At 33.9% G+C, this 17,909-nt stretch overlaps 1 protein-coding gene across 1 annotated transcript in view; it reads right to left on the bottom strand.

Annotated features, from left to right (window-relative positions):
• Positions 1–17,512, bottom strand: part of LOC149090248 (protein singed-like) — a 58,980-nt gene extending 41,468 nt beyond the window's left edge. Inside the window, exon 1 of the mRNA XM_089233340.1 lies at positions 17,347–17,512. The gene's annotated coding sequence lies outside the window, so the exon portion shown is untranslated. The remainder of the gene's footprint in view (positions 1–17,346) is intronic.
• Between the last annotated feature and the right edge of the window lie 397 nt (positions 17,513–17,909).

The following is a 17,909-nucleotide window of genomic DNA, read 5'->3' as shown; positions in this document are numbered from 1 at the left end:
TTTAGTTCTTGGTGTGGAGCAGCGGTCTTCAACCCACGGCCCACCGATCATTCTTAGAAAATTACTACTTTACATAGGAAAACGATTAAATTCCAAAAAATAAATAAATAGCTCTGGCCACTGAAATCTGTACTGCTGTATATTTAGAATTTCGAAATATTTTTCTAGATTCAATAGAGTAGTAATGCTGTGCATTTGATACATTGAAAGGGCCGTCGTAATGGATTCGGTGGCCAAATTCGGCTAAATCCAAAAGTATAGGCGGAGATAGATTTGGACGTCTGGGGGGGGGGGCATGGCCATTATTGCTGGGGGGGGGGCAAGATGATGATGATGTCAATTCATATATACATATATACATTAGATCTGTCCACTCCACTTTTGACGCTTGGGCCCCCCCCCCCCCATATCTCCACCCATGTCTAAAAGCTATACATAATATTACAGGATTTAAAAAATGCTGAAAAAAACTTTAAAGAAAAAATTTTAGAGGTATTAAAAAACACTCATTTCCTTAATTGATGAAAATTTATAACTGTTCTGCAATTATTTCTTTCAGTAATTCTGTAATGAAAGAATAGTTACAGAATTACTGGAAGAAATAATTGCAGAACACGCTACTGATAGAAATAATTTCAAAATTGTTAATTGTAATAAATCAGAGAAATAATTTTATGATCAATGAGAGAGAAAATTTAAAATTATGAAAAAGCAATTTATCAGAATTATTGGGACAAATTTCAGATTTAACAAAAGAAATAATTGATTTTAAAAAATTAATTAATTAAAGAAAAGGAAGTTATTTGAAAATAAATAAAAATTCAAATTTAACGAAAGAAATAAATTTAGAGTAAATTAAAAGTGTTCAATAAATTTGGGGAACCTCCCGTTTAATAACCGAAAATACCACGATATGACTACGACATGGTGCAAAGTATAATTTGGCTCGCAATGTCTGAAAGGCTGAAGTATCCTGGTGTAAAGTATGCCGTATATGGTTTTAAAGACTGTACCTACAGAAGAGTTTAGACTTGGTCTCTCGAGGGGATGCGGCGGAGAAGATATGCACGCAGTGCCGTCTTAACGCATGGGCCCACCCGGGGTCCTCAGAAAAACGAGTAGTGGAATTTTTCGAGAATTTGACAGGTAGGGTCTCAGAAAAATCACTAGGCCCGAGGGCCCATGATGCTTTTAAGACAGCTCCGTCTACACTGGCTCTTATTGGTACAAGGGGCTTGAGCTACAGCGGGAAACTCAATTTTTTGAATAATTTTCATTGGAAGAGCGTAGGTGGATGATTGAAGTGTTTGAGACTTACAACAAGGAGAGAAGGATAGGCTATGAAATATTGTTACATCGTCACCCAAATGCTTCGATTAAGGAACATCGGTATCGCTTGGTTAGAGGAACAATTCCAGGTTATGGGGTCTTAGAGAGTTTTTTCCCCAAAAGGGGTTGCCAATAAATGTGATAACTTACCATCTGTTGTCGTAAATTCATTCACAACCAGCACGTTTAATAAAAAAGAAAAAGAGGAATGCGCGGATATTTTCTCATGTTGGGAATAATCGAGAGGCCACACATTCTTAATTCATGGCAACCATATTTAAAAAATCATTCCCATCCATATTTGTTATGCGCATTTTTCCCCTAGTCACCTCGTTGAAGAATTTGCCTGTTGTGGCTATCAAGGCTCTAGCGTGCGGGAGTGTAGGAGGGGGTGCTAAATGCAAGAAAATGATAGATACATATGGAATCACGTGGATAAATTTATGTTCACAGCACTTTCAGTTTAGTTCCTCCCCTTCCGAAATACCAGTTGTCCCCCTTTGAAAGATATTTCTGGCTAAGGCCTTTATGACCACTGAATTTGTACATATCTGTATTTATATAAAGTATATATAAGCTCGTAACCTGAAATACCTGCCTCTAACCTTATGGAGTATAATATTGTTGCTCGGAGTCAACATCTACGGAGATAAGGATACTTGGTGTTAAGTGGGTGTTGCCTGTGCTTTCCCCTTTTCTATTCTGGAAGTATCAGTCTAACGATTTGAATATTCTCGAACATACCAACATAGTATATTACATTGGTTCCCAAACTTTTTGAAGCGCTACTCCCTTTAGAAAAGAATTTTACTGGCGACTCCCCCCCCCCCCTTCACTTTTTAACTTCAGTTAAAATTCTATCGATAGGTGGCACTGCACCGATACCATCCGTAGTTATGCGCATAATAAACTCTACATTTTTCGATTTTTTTAGAAAACTGACAGTCTGATCGGGATACGTCAGTGCTCGTGCTTGTATGTGTGTATGCAGTGGATACATCAACCTGTGTTGGCTAACCAATGAAAGTTGAATGATTGTAGGGCTGCCTATCATTAAAATCTGTAACTACATGATTTCGTGAAACCCGATACTTAAAATTTTACAAGGCTGTCTGCAAACATGAAAAAAATTTCTTTTTCCAGACATCCTAGTCTCTTATTTATTAGTTGTGTTCTTCACTTTTTGACTAGTGAATGTGTCACGGATAATAAGTAGCTCAGCTAAGAGTTAAGGCGTGTTTTGGGTTTGAAATATATTCGTTTACGTTGTGAAGGAATACAAAATAAATTTATTTTAAGGCATTTAATTTTTAAAAAAATATTTCGTAACCCCCCCCTACCCCAGCTCATTTAAGTACCCCTTCCGGGGGGTCGCGACCCACAGTTTGGGAGCCACTTGTATATAATAATAATAATGTATGTATTTAATAATAATGTTTATTTATTTGCCTTGTTACAAATCCGATCTCTTACAATCCGGTAGACACAAAAGAAAAGAAAAATTCTTGAATCTTTCTGCATACAATACAAATTGGAAATTAACACTGGCATATAATCCCACATAGTATTATCGAATATGACCCATGCGTTAAAACAGCTTTGAAAGTAACTCCTCTTTTTCTTCCAGATTTATGTTAGAAGGCATACCTTTTATCATACGAGATATCGCTTCACCATAAAAGCGTGAAGAACGATATTTTATAATTAAGCGTGACTGAAGAGATGAATATAGAAAAGAGAAAGATGTAGCTTTGAGCCTTCGTTTTATCGTGAAACAGGATTGTGTTGTGAGACATCCCCCGTGCGTTCACATCCGTGTTCTACGAGCCCAGCCAGTGTTTGTTCGGGATTCCGTATAAAAGTCCATCAGTAATGACGTGCTTTAATCTACAGGATAATTAAAAAAGGTTTTTGAAGGAGGAAAAATGCTTAATGCTATAGCCCTACCGGATGGTCCAGTGAGCAAAGCCAATGGAAATAAGAAGAGAGTTTTTTTTTAAAAAAAGTGTTTCGTGTGTGACGACATCAAAGGCTGATGATATGGATGGTATATATATACATACACACACACACATCCGTGATGGCTGGCGTCGGCTTCGTGGTCAACGATCTCATCACCACACGAATAAAAAGAAATGTGACATATAAACTAAGTAGCGAAAAAGGAAAAAAAAAAAGAATAGATGATGTGGCGCTTTGGTGGGAGTGCGTAGGACGGCGGAACAGAATGTCCGACAGAACTTCCCGCCTTTCTATTATCATCCTCTGAACCGTATAGAAAAACATAAATAAATAAATAAACCAGTAAAAAGAGATAAGACTTGTTGAGATATACATGCATATAACAGGTAAGGTAACAAAACATGAAAGTTCTAGCCTGGAAGATGTTTGCTGACGACTCAGTGATGAGTGCTAATGCCACGCGTTTTCTCTTCTCTTTGATGTTTCTCAGTTTCCCCCCTTCATTTTATGGGCATGAGAATTCATTTTTTTCCCTCTATTGTATGTATGTAATAAAACTAAAACCCATTTCTATATAGCTGGCAAGTCATTTATGCGTAACTACAAAATTCCTCAGAATGTAAGAAACTGCGTTATTGAGGGATGATATCACGTTCTCACGTGCGTATTATAAATTATTTCTTCTCTACTTTTCCAACACCTCATAATGGAACGAAGAAAAGTACACATTTTTTTCAAAGATAAAAATTAAAAACTTCTGTACACACACACCACACATATATATAATAAGTGCAGTTTAAATAATAATGCAACATATATATACAGTCCCAAATGTTTGCACACGGTCCCAGGCTTAAAGAAGAAATGTACATAGATCCCGCTATAAAATGTCATTTGCAAAAGATTTCATATTCTTAAATGCAATATTTATCGAGATATAAAATATATAATATCACTATGTTTTGGCAACTTAATTATTACTGTGTTGGCAAGTTTTCACTGGGTCGAAAGTTGTCATTTTTAGGGACTGTACACAAATAGAATTAACTCAATGATTTCATTTCTTTTTATTCAAAATAAATAACAATTACATTTCTTTTTACAATTATTGTGACAATTACAGAAGTTTTACAACTTTGAATGAAATTCACGTTTCACAATTTATAAACTCAATCGCTGGTGAAAAATGCTGAAAAATTCAGTCAAATATCGCCGTTAATATTGCATTTAGTTAAAAATATTAAATTTTTTTGTAAATGACTTCTCAGAGCCGCATTTACATTTCACTAATTGGAAGTTTTAGCTCACAGGATCTACATATACAGGTAATTTTTCTACTTTTTTATGTATACGGTCCCTTGAGAAATTCAAGGCAATTTTGAGTAACCACGGTAATTTGAAAACCTTTTGAAGAAAAAGTATCATTCTAAAATCAACGGTTGCAGAGATATCCGCTGTATAAACAATTTGGGACCACCTGTATATTCGCATATAACATTTCAATACATTGAAACCTTGCATACAAACGATATTAAATATAACGATAAATACCTCTATAACTGCATTTTATTTAAATCGTATTTGGAATCGCCTATACTACTTCTCTCCATACAACGATATCCTCTACTATGATAAATTCCTCTATAGCGATATCTTTTTTGGGAGATTTCGAAACAGTGCTACAGCGATATTTTTTTACATTCCCCTCAAAATTACCTTTTTTGTATTTTTAAATTCACCACCAGTTTTTGTTCTTTCGAGGGTGTGTAATATCATCGGTATTTTGCGCTATCTACTCCTCCGAAAATGTTAATAAAGTTTCCACGAGGCTGCTCTCTGTGTAGTATACAAAAGTTAAGCGGTAAACTACTTTACAGGGTGAAACAACCAACCGAGTTTCAGTCATCAGCTGATCAATTACACAATTTTTGCTGTGAATAAACATTTGTAAATGCCTTTCATGGCAGTACTAACAATGCCAATTCAGAAGAGACGCCGGTAATCCGGCCGTGCCAACACCAGCTATAGAAAGTTTCTGCTACAGCTGATGTTGGCCGTGCGCTAGTCCTGCCCGTCCAGTAATCCTGTGTTTTTAGGCGGGTGTTCGAGCCATACGATAGGAACACATGTCACTACACGTCTGTGGGCAGAAGTTTATGTTTTTCAAATGGGCGTTATCAATTGATTTCCAGTAATCCGGTGGTTTCGGTAATCCAGCACAACCTGGTCTGATTCTGTAGATTCGCATACTCAAGTTCAGGCGGTGGTCTGATAACCTGCGGCACGCTAAGAAGTTGTTAAGAATTGTCTCACGAAGGTTTACGACAAAACAAATTCAAAATGCAGTAGTAAAAAAATGTTAGAAAATGGAGGGTTTCCTCTTGTATCATATATTGCTCTATTACAGTAGAATAGTTTTTTTTTTTTTATCGTAAATGAAATTTTTTTGTGGCAACAATTCACAGGTTTGAGGTGAATTCTACCCTACAATGTGACATTTTTGCGTATAAATGTTTTTGGCAAAGTAAAATCATAGGCGTGAATATAAATTATATTATTTAAAAACATATAAATTTAAAAAAAAGACATAATTGAAAATACTAGGAGGGAAGGGGAGTATTTGGAGAGAGAAGGAATATTTGGGGGAAGGAGAGGCTCTAACACAATATTTTTCCATAAGTATTATGGGCAGTGGGTAGGGAGGGCCCTGAGACCCCAGGACCGTCATTTCAACTTTTTATAGGGTGGGGGCGGGGCGCGCAAAGCATATGTACTCAATGTATGTATAAATAAATAAATAAATAAATAAATATAAATATATATATATATATATATATATATACCATTTTTATTGCCCCCCCCCCCCCTAAAAGACGGGCCTGGCTGAGACCCAATACAAGTTTGCACCTGTAAATTAGAATTCTAGGAATGTTCTTTGTTCTTCATCTTTTTTTTTTTTTGCTTTTCTCATAATTTTGGAAATATTTCTTTTAAATCTCCGAATACAGTGGATAACATACGATGCATTTCAAGTGGAAGTCATGAAAATGATGTTGTTGCGTCATTTTAATAGTTATCGGAAATACGTGTTTTTGTAGATATCGTGGCCTATAATTCTTTCATCATGTAGGAATTCATACAAAATATGAATATCAGTCCACCTTCAAAATCTTTGAAAAATTAGTGAAAATAATTTCTTACACTAACTATATTCGTGTTTTTGTTTTGTTAATTCCGATGATTTTTTCAGTTAATCACTAATATTCAATCAATTTAATCTTGACTTATCTAATGAATATTTTGTTACTAGCAGACATGAGACATTTTGCCTAAAAACTACAAAGTTTTATTTGTGTTGAAACGACTCTATCTCGGAGAAGTATCGAAGCTTTTCATCTTGGGAATACGCGGATTAATGTTCCAACAGTACAGGAATTTCGAATGATATACTAAAGAAAAAAGAACGCAAAAATTTAAGCTATATGTTGAAGAATGTCACACGATTTTCTATAAGATTTCTATAAGTTCGATAATATTTATGGCTTTAACACTGGTTAGCATTTCAGGAAATTGTTGGCCTCTTTATTGCTCTGGTTTTTTTTTTTTCAACAGCACTTGTATCACTGAATAGTAGCAATAAATAACACTGAAAAGACAGATCGAAACTCCCCAAATTAGGATTTTTTTTCTCTGTTCAAAATTAACGACACCCTGGACTCGATTTCTTTCGAATGTTTCCCTTTTTTTTTAAAAGGGCTTAAATGTTTGCAAATTTTTTACAAAAATACATATTGAGAGAGACTCGTAGCGCTTTCCTCTTTTACATAACAAATAGACACGCTTTATAAAAATCGTAATGACTTTAACAAATAACGCATTCGACTTGTGATCCTATTTAACCCCCTGGAGGTGGATTAGGTAATGCCTTCATTCATGACTGTTACACCATGATCATAATTTCATGTCACGGCCTATTATCAGAGGTAATTTCAATTTCGGCATTGTTATAATCGTTTATCACAAATGCCAAAATTATGAACACAAATATCCACACATGACTAAATTATCTTACAAATAAAATGACTAATCCCCAAACACTAAATTTTTTTAGACGTACATAAACGAAATATCCTTCAACCAGATGCTTATCAGTTATGACATAATACATTGTAACACAATACGTAATAAGGTTTTTTTCTAATGTATTCAGTTATAAACGAGAAATAGAATAATAGCATAATAAACTAGAAAAGTTTCAATGGGATGTAAGGTTTCCCAGCCTTTTTACTCCGGGGTAGGAAAATAAAAATGTAGAGCAGTCGTCTCATGAAAAGCTACATGTTCTTGATGTATGACATCATAATTATCATAATTATCTATTCCGAGGATCAATGCTACATCAATAAGAATTTCCCAATAACCACGAAAAGCAATCAGGCATCCATGATGATGCGGTCCACTGATTACATTTCGCAGATTTATTTTTATGATCATTTTCGAAAACAATACCATTTTCATGAAAATCATACGTTCATGAAAATTCAGTGGAAAGTTTTTGATGGAACTTTTTGTTTGAATATTAGTTCTCTATTTTCTGTGATTTCTTTCTAAAAGTTTCCCCGTGAAATTTTTTTTTTTTGATTTTGAAGAAAACTTCCTCCCCCATAAAATAACAGAGATTATTTAATTCTTTCAATATCATACATATTGATATTCGTACAAAAATCAATTCCAGTCGTGTTGCCAACAAAACAAATATAGTAGTCATCGCAAACCGGCAACGATTACCAGACTGCACTGGGCACTCACCGAATGGAAAATTCATCGCTGCGAAAATTCACCAACATCAGTTCGACGTGAGTGAATGAACGATCGAGTGAGTAAGTGAATGAACTAGTCTAGTGACAGCGAAACCTGCCAGTCACTAGAGCTAGCTAACTCTCGCTCACTCACTCACAAGGTCATTCAATCACTAAGTAACCCATTCTATCACTCGCTCACGGGGTCTGCTCCCTCTGTCACTCTCTCACTAGGTTACTCATTATATCATTCACTCACTTGGTCACTCACTTCTTACTCCCTAGGTCGCTTACTTGCTGACCTGGCACTCACTTACTCACCAGGTCAATCACTCATAATGTCACTCACTATACAACTTGATCACTATCTCAGTGGGCCGGTCGCTCACTTGATCTCTAGGTCGGTAATTTACTCCCTAGGTCACTCACTTTGTCATTCACTCACTAAATAACTCATTCTATCATCAACTCACTAGGTTGCTCATTCTGTTATACACTCAATCACCTGGTCGCTCATTCTGTTATACACTCAATCACCTGGTCACTCACTCTGTCACTCGCTCACTCACTAAGTCACTCACTTTGTTGCTCCCTGACTAGGTTGCTCATTTTATCACTAGGTCGCTCCCTCTCACTCGCTTACACTAACCAGGTCGCTCACTCTGTCAAACGCGCTCAATCACCAGGTCGTTCACTTACTAAGTCACTCATTCTGTTACTCGCTCATTCATTAGATCCCTCTCTCTACTACTGGGTCGCTCATCATGACACTCACTCCCTCATTAAGTCACTTACTCTATCTCTAGGTCACTCATTCATTCGTTTGCTCACTCACCAACACTAACCACTTTGTCACTCACTGACTATTATATCATTCACTGATTCACTCACTCGATCATTCCTCGCTCACTTACTGACTCACTGACTCGAGTTGAACTGTTGTCTGTGAATTTTTAATCGGTGAATTTTTCGTAAACTCGTTTTACGGTAGTAAATCATCACTTTCGCGATAGACCCGATCATGCTTGGTTCAGCTGTAAATGTGCGTATCGAAAATACAACTTAATCGTACACGAACCTCGTAAATATTCATTTCTAACGAATTGGTACATGACGGAATGTGTGTTCCGAGTTTGTTGAGGTACCGTAATTTTTCCTGCGTATAATTCCCAAAGAAAAAAATATCGAAATTTAAATTTCATTAATGAAATTGTTAGAAATATACGGGGGAGGGGTGATTACTAAGTTTTTCTAGAAGAAAAATGCCGATTTTTCCATTCGAATTTGTATACGCCATCTATACCGTAAAAAAATTATAAACTTATTTTTTTATATATTTATTTCTATTCCGAATTGCCAGAAGTGCAAATAATACACAGCGGCATATAATCCACACACAAAAAAATGGTAATTTCTTGATAAGCAAAAAACAAAGCCCTCTCGAAACATTGTTCTGATTTAAAACAGCATTTCTCAACCTTCACGAACGAAAGGACTATTAAAATTTCTGAAACAATACGACGGACCCACTTGTGTCCCGTATTACGGGACATTCCAATATTTTCAGTTGCTCGGAATTGTTTTTTATACGATGAAACACCATTTAAGTTTAATTCCTTTCTCTCATCCCCCAATCCAGTTTTCTGAATACTTCTTCTAAAACAGTGAAGTAAAGTGTTTTGGTGAGATAGTACAAAAACCCTGTCGCGAACTCATTTTCCAAGTTTAATCTTTTCTTTTTCTTTATCCGAGCGAATAGTTGCAGTTGCTCTGTCATATATTTTCTTAATGATATTGATGTATGGTTTCTCTATCCCAATTACTTCTCGAGCTTTAACAACAGCAGATGTGAAGACAGAGTCAAACGCTTTCTCAAAATCAATGAATGGTAGATGTATACTGTATACTGTTCGAAATTAAATAAAAAAATTCCATTATACTCTTTAGCTTTTAGTTGCAGCTGTGGTGGTCGTGTGGTCATAGTGACGGACTCGCATCGTTAGGTCCGGGTTCGAACCCCACCGTCGCCACAGTGGTGGTCGGCTGAAGTTAGTTTTCTGTAGTTCCCAACTTCGAGGCGCGAATGCGAGCCAGTCTCGACACAGAGAGGTAACAGAGGTAAACAAACGGTACAAATGTAATTCAGTCATTGCACTTCACCCCACTTCTTAAACATAGATAGCAGCACTGAAAAATCAGATACAACACTAGGTACGCACTCAGACTGTTAGGTACACACATTTAAACTTCCAGCACAACTCACTAGGTAGTAAATTGCCCATAGATGGCGATAGACGTGAGTTATGCTCGGTTTGAGAGAAAGTAGCTTTTAGTTTATTGTATGGTCAAGATGGTTTTTCCTAGATGCAAAGAATTATTATTATCGAGCAAAATTTTTCAACACATTCATTTGAAGCCATTATTAGGACATTAAATAATGAATTTTAAGTTCTTAATCAACAAGATAATTTCCTTCCGATTACTGTCCCGATTTCGAGAAACTGGAAATCTAGGAGACTGGAGGAGGGGGGGGGGGTCCAGTTAATCTCTTCTTGACCAGCAAGAAATGTTCTAAGTGAAAAAACCTTTGAACTAACTTTCAAAGAGTGTGAGAAAGCTGACATCACAGATGGATTTGTCATATGGTGACTTGCTCACAGAGCTTTGAGAAAATTGGAGTTTAACTCTTTTAGTGTTCATGTTGTGCCGGAATTGAGAGCGAATTTTAGTTATTATCGATGGCTAAGATCTTGCTCTTTACAGATGAAGTCTGGGTTCATTAATAGGATATGTTAATGGTTAACCTCTTCGCTCCAGAAGTACACATATGTGTACCTAACTCAAATACAAAAATAAAATATTTCATATCGACTTGCGTCACTTTTGTATCTATCACCCTGCAGTAGGCTGAAAAATGTATGCATTCCTGAAGTTTCGTTGCACTGTGTACTGTAAAAGTTCATGGTGTTATTCGTGATTTCCACGGTATTTGTTTTATGTGCTTCGTAACTCTTTGGCATAAGTTTATTCGTGTTTTTTTCAAGACGGAAGTAAAAAAAAAATTTTTTCTCTCTCTCCCTTATACGTAAATTATAATTATAAACAGATCGATCTGCTTCATGAACGATTTTTCCATATGAACAATTTAACAAATACACAGCATCACAACAAAACAAAAGTCAAAGTAAACAACCGAGTACTCTAATTGTTCAAATACAGCATTTCGCTGTTATATATCACGGAAATACCTCATACGCTCTTGAAACAAAAGCTTTTGTTTTGACCCTTGTAATGTTTGTGACTCTTCACTAACATAGGGGAAAAAAAACATTTTCCAAGCTTAACAAGTTTGACCTGGATTTCTTTTTTTAACCATTTCGAACATAATGGTTTTTGTCAGCGTGCAAATTGCCGACCGTTAAAAATGCAGATGAGGACCCCGACTCTGGTGCAATATTCAACGGGTTCAAGACCGAAAAAGACAAAAAAACAGAGACAGACTCGGTCTAGCGTGTAATTCGTTCAAGTTCTGTGTCCGTGATCATATTATTATTTCTACCCGCTTGGTTCACATCGTTTTTCCTCCCCACGACTCCAATAACCTCTTTCTTCTTGCTATCTCGCATCCTATACCATCTTCAAAGAGAACATGCGATTTACTGCCCGAGGGCCTCATATTCTGCTTCAAATGCACGCCATCATGAATAAAAAGATTTAAATTATTATTAGTCACAGGATAATTTTTTTGGTTAAGTGCTCTATTCTCTGAGGAGGGGAACGTAATAAGGAAATCATAGAATACTTTTCATGAGTGTTATGGGGGGACCTCTTTGTCTCAGGCGTAATTGGATTTTCCAAAAATAGGAATATTTACATTCATTCGTTTTGATTCATTTCGCATTATTGGGATTAAGTATTCGATTAGACATAAACAAAACGATTTATAAACTTTGATTGTGTGTGCAGCTAGAATTATTATTATTATTAGCATTTTGGTAAATCACGCTTTATAGAAATCTGTTTTCTGATTGCTTCACAAGTTTTCATTTCGATAGTCGTTTGACGAAATTCGTTGACTTTTATATTGAAAACATCCCAATAAATGAAAAAAATTTTAAGATATTCACTTATTTCATGAAATTATTAATGATTTTCGTGAATTTATTTTTTATTTTATTTTTTTTATAATAGATTTTTCAAATTTTGCCTTGGTTACCTATTTATATTTTCAATAAACTTTTCAAAATTCGTTATAGAGTTTGAAAATGTGAAAATTTCTTCTTGAGATGTTTATTTATTCTAAGGTCTGATAATTTTTTCCATATACTTTTTTGAACAAGGTATTTATTTGTTTTTGGAGTTGAATACAAGAAATTATATCTATTTGAGGTTCTATCGTTGTTAGTTTTGTAAAATAGATTATGGTTTTTAGTCATGAAAATGATCATTTTATACACATAAATTTGCCTTAGATCAAGTATTAAAATTTCTGATTTCAGTAGATCTGGATTATTAAATGTTATTACCTTATGTTTTATGCGATCATAGATGTTAATTAAGTTCTTGATGTTAACGTGGTAGGCACCTCCCCACACTGTAATAGCGTAAGTTACTCTTGATTGGATCCAAGCATGGGAAAACTGTTTTAAGGAGTTCCGGACTTACAATGTTTCTTAATATAAATGTATATAAAGCTGCAATTTGTTTTCTTAACGTATTACAGACATTTTTAGAATGGCTATTCCATTTTAGATCGTCTTGTATAACTACAACTAAATAGTTATATTCTCTTACTCTTTCTATGTGACTGCCAGAACAGATTTGGGAGGGGTATTTACAAACGGGCAATATTAGTGATATTGGAGTTTCTGGTTTTATATCTCTAATTTTTTTTTAGACATATGAATTTTGTTTTTTCTACGTTTGGAAGAAAAAACAAAACTTTCTTAGAATTATTCAAACCTGCTTCAAAGTAAATTCACCGAAGTATGATAAGGCCATATTACACTAAGGCACCTTATTTATACCGTTCAGAGCCGAGCATTCATTTTTTTGGAATTTTCAAATTTGTTTTTGCATTTTTGATATTCAAAAATCTTCATTTTTTCAGTTTTTTTCCCAAATGATCAATTATTATTATTTTTTGTGAAGATATAATTCATTTCATTCAAATTAGTTTTAGCCAAGATGATACAAAATATGACTGTCTTTGCATACAATTTTTTCCAAAATTTTATGTAATAAATCGCACTTTTCCCGAGGGCACTTCCGCCTGGCAGCCATCTTAAAAACCCCCTGAAAATTCAACTTTAAGTGCTGCTCTCTGATGAAAGCCCCCAAAGTTCACACTCATCATATTTCTAACTCAAAACCTACACAATGTTTTAAGTCATGGCGCTTAACTCCTCGAGGTTAGATGGAAAAATTGTACAGTGAGGAAAAAGCAACCCACACATTTGCGGCACCAGGGTCTGAAAGGGTAATAGAGGAGCTGCAACTGCCATCAGCCTCTTTGATTTCTCTCATTGTGAAACATACAGTAATAAATTCCCTGAATTCAATTTATTCGAAAGTCATAAAATCTGCTATACGCTAATTATCTCTTCTATTTTTTTTTTCAGGTGTCTCAAGTTTGAAATCAACTGATTTTATCACTTTCTCTGATTTAAGGGAGAGAAATGAAAATGGAAATCACCTACAACACTGAATTACACATTCCAAGTATAAGATATCTTTGTGTATCCTAATAAATGAAAGGCATTCAATCATGTTTCTTTCGAAAAAAACAGATAAAAAAGCTCTGATAACAATGGAGCGTGAAGACTAAAACACAAACGATTAAAAGAAAAGCCTTTCATTATTTTTAATAATTGGATTTTTCATATTCCTCCTCCGTTTCCCTGGCCATTACATTATTCTTTCAGGACATCTTTTTAATTAATGAGAGCGGAGAAAAAAACGGAAACAAAAGGAAATAGACTTGTCTCGCTCGTCTTTATTAAACTTCCTCTCCTTCGTTTATTTGTTGTACTTTAGGAAGGGATAGTCTTTCTCAGAGATGTCATTGACTAGCAAACTTACTGAAGCATGTTGAATATTCAAATACTGTACTTGTATCCATCTACTGACAGCTTCCGTAACAGAAAATAATGACTTTTTTTTTTCTTCGTCTTCCAAATAATTTTTTCTTTCTCATTCGCGCGAAACAAAAGCAAAAAGCGTACAAACAAACAACAAATTGAGACCTAACAGTATTTAAATTCAGGATGAACGTTAAGCTTTTAGATGGGATTGGAGGAAAAATAAATATCCACGATAAAAAGGAAGGGAGAGAAAGTCCAACTATAACAGAGTTTCAAACTATTTGCTGTAGTGAATCCTTTCACCATGATGTTTAAAATTCACTCGAGCTTCTTAATACCCAGTTTCTATAAGGACAGTACTTAAAAATAAAAATGAAAACTTATTAAATAATTCTGAAATTACTTTTTGGGAGTTTCTATATATTTAATAACCCTTCAATTGGCAAGCATTGAAATATTCAGAGAAAAAAAAAAATTGACGCGTCAATATTAAGCAAATAAGATACCCTGGATGCTATGACAAAAAATACATGACCACATGCTACCCTAATACATAAAAAATTTATTGTCAATACTTAAAAAATTATGGGATGTTGCACTTCAGTGAACACACTGCTATTTGTATGATTTACATAGATTTGAATAGTTTAAAAACATCATTTATTATTTACTTTTCTGTCATTGTTGAAGAATGCACAGCAATAAGTCTCCTCCACTCATGGTATTTCCCCTCCCCCAAAGTGCATGAGTCAAAAATCGTTTTTGCTTGGCTTGTAAAGAAATAGGAGACTTGTAACTCTTGGAGACATTCTGCTGGTAATTATAGATATTTCATGAACAGCTAAGTAAAAATCGAATTTTTAGGAGCTTCTTAGAAGCATAAATGCCGAAATGAGCTCAAAATATACTTTATTATTTGAAAAATATAAGAAATTCATGTTGCTTGAGAGCAAAAGGACCAAATAAAGGGTTAAGCTACTGGAGGGGGGGGGGGGGCACACGAGAATTTCCAAAGTAACTACCAGATTTCCCTTTGGAGGCATATTTCACACTTAGAAAATCTGTTTTTAAAATGGATAGGGCGTTTTTAAATGGATGGCATTTATATACATTTTCCGTGTTCGGTTTTACAACTTTAATTCAATATTAATAATATTATAATAATCCCATAATAAAAGGCAAGAGAAAAAGATCAGCAAAAACGATATTCAGATTTATATAAAAAAACTATAAGGTGCCCAAAACTTTATCAAACTTATCTTTGCTAAAGTTAGATACAACCAATAACTACTATTGAAACAAAAACTTCTGCCGAAGTCGACGGTGAACCGATAGCACATAATATGTTCGCGTCGACAAAATTCGCAACTCCAAGAGTGATGGTAGTATCGATCAGCTGTAAAGCTGATTTTTAGTATACGAAATAATAACAACGTCATTGTATACAACTGAATAAAACCATCGTTAACCAACCATAATTTAAAATCATCGTTGAATTAGACATTGAAAAAAAAAATCGTTTTTCCTTCTGCAGATTTTCTCGAATAATTTACGAAAAAAAAATTGAACGAATTATGAGAAAGTATTTTCTCACATACAATCTAATTTTATACCAATATTAATGAGACAAAAAATATAGCCGATATAATTGAAGCCGATATAATATAAGAATAGCATAAGATAATAAATTTAATTTGTGTGATGAGATGCTTGAAAAATACATTAAACAATGTTTTATATAAAAGTGCATATGGTAGGTATTTAGATCAGAGTAAAAAACTAAAAAGAATATATTAAATGTATTACTTTTTCCATTGTTCAGAATTTTTATTTTGATTAATACAATTAATATAACTGTATGACAAAGTAGTAAAGTACGCGTTTCCTTTACCTTTTCAAAAATTTTGGAAAATATATGGGAATGATTTTTTCACTTACTAAAATACTATTTATATTTTTCATGTTTCGAACAAAAAAATATTAAATAAAGTTATTCACTTTTAATTTTAATAACCAAAATTATCATTTATTGTAATTTTTTTTAATCTGACGTAAATATAATTTAAATTAAAATACAATAAATTTGACAAAATTCAATTATTATTCCTTATTAACTGATTGATATACTAGTATTTAGTCCACGCAAGAAAAAGACTGGCTGTTGCTTGAAAATATTTTCTGTGCTAAAAATGAAGTTAAAAATTGAGTTCTGAAGAAAAGTTAGAAAGGCTTTTATTTGAGTTTAAATGAATATTTTTTATGATTGATTTGTTTGTCATTTAACTCTACAATTAGATAATTACTACCCAAACTCAATGTTGATAATCGGAATTGATTTTTATTATTTGCTCAATTGAAATTTTTTTCTAATATTGATAACTAAAATATAATTCTCATCTAAAATCAATCCTTTTTATCTGAATTTTTACTGCTCTTTTTCTAAGTATAAAAATATTTTTTTTAATTAAAAAAAGAAAGGGTTTTTAAAAGTTTATAGAAAACTTTTATTCTTGAAAACAAAACACACACATAGCTATAGATATATTAAAACATCAATTATAATTATCATTTAGGTATCGGACCACCTTTCTCGTCACTTTTATGTAAAATGGTACTGGAGCGAACTTTAATAACATTTATTGGTCGAAATTGTCTCAAAAATGGTGAAAACAATAATAAGTTTTGAACTACTTATGCCATTTTCTACGAAAAGAAGTCATTTTTGTGTCAAATTTTAACACGATTGCAAAAAAATTCCACGTGAATCAAATCAAATATTTTGTTATTTTCCTAGTAGATTCAGCTAGTGATGATGCAGGTTATGAACCAAAATTTAAAGAATTGTATGGTATGCTCATAAGTTGCACCCAAACATGTTGATGTACGTGCGAATTTTTTGAAATCTTATTTAACATATCATGTATTTGTAATTGGACAAATACATGTGATTTACTATTATACATGTGATTAATACATTAGATTTCGGTTCATAACCATAGCAATTTGAGGCAAAATACCATATTAAAATTTTGTAACGATACAATACATTTTTTAAATTGAGTTCCTTTTTTAACATTCATGGAAATAATCGCTTTTATAAAATAATAAAAAATATTATATAATTATAATTATCTTTATTATTGTCTATTTGAAATAAAATGAGTTTGACTTACCTCAATTGAAAAAAAATTGACAAGAATATTTACACCAATGAAATCCTTTTCACGCCACACACCAAGTATGCGATATAAAAACTGAAACTTATTTAAAATCAATCTCTCTGTCGAATTGAACGGAGAAGGACGTGTTGCCAAACGGCCGCCGTGAAATCTTTTGATCGTCTGTGGTATGTGGTGGGAGTTACTTGCCCCTATTCATAACTGCGTTCTTCCCCGCGTGACACGTGACGAGAAAACAACCAATCACCGGCCGCAGAATACAGACTTTTTCTTTTTTTTTCTACAATAGCTTTGTCTCTACGGTCATCACAATTCCTCCACCGGCAATACCTGATTCTTTTATTATCATTATTATATTTTTTTTCACCTCTATTTCATCTCCTTCTCCGTAATAAAGAGCTTTTTTTCGTTCTTTTTTGCTTGTTTTGCGGGCATTTCCGGAAGTTTTGACCGTAGAATTTTTATATTTATTTATTTTTTTTTATTTATTTATTCAATTCTTTTTCCCCCCGTTTCGCAACCTTTCACCTCATAATGTATTAACAGTTTTTTTTTTC

The sequence above is a fragment of the Pholcus phalangioides genome, unplaced genomic scaffold (assembly GCF_987345545.1).
Source record: "Pholcus phalangioides strain wild (caught in Gottingen) unplaced genomic scaffold, Ppha-v1.0 ptg000001l_1, whole genome shotgun sequence".
NCBI classification, from domain to species: Eukaryota; Metazoa; Arthropoda; class Arachnida; order Araneae; family Pholcidae; genus Pholcus; species Pholcus phalangioides.
This window is presented reverse-complemented; position numbering and strand designations above follow the sequence as displayed.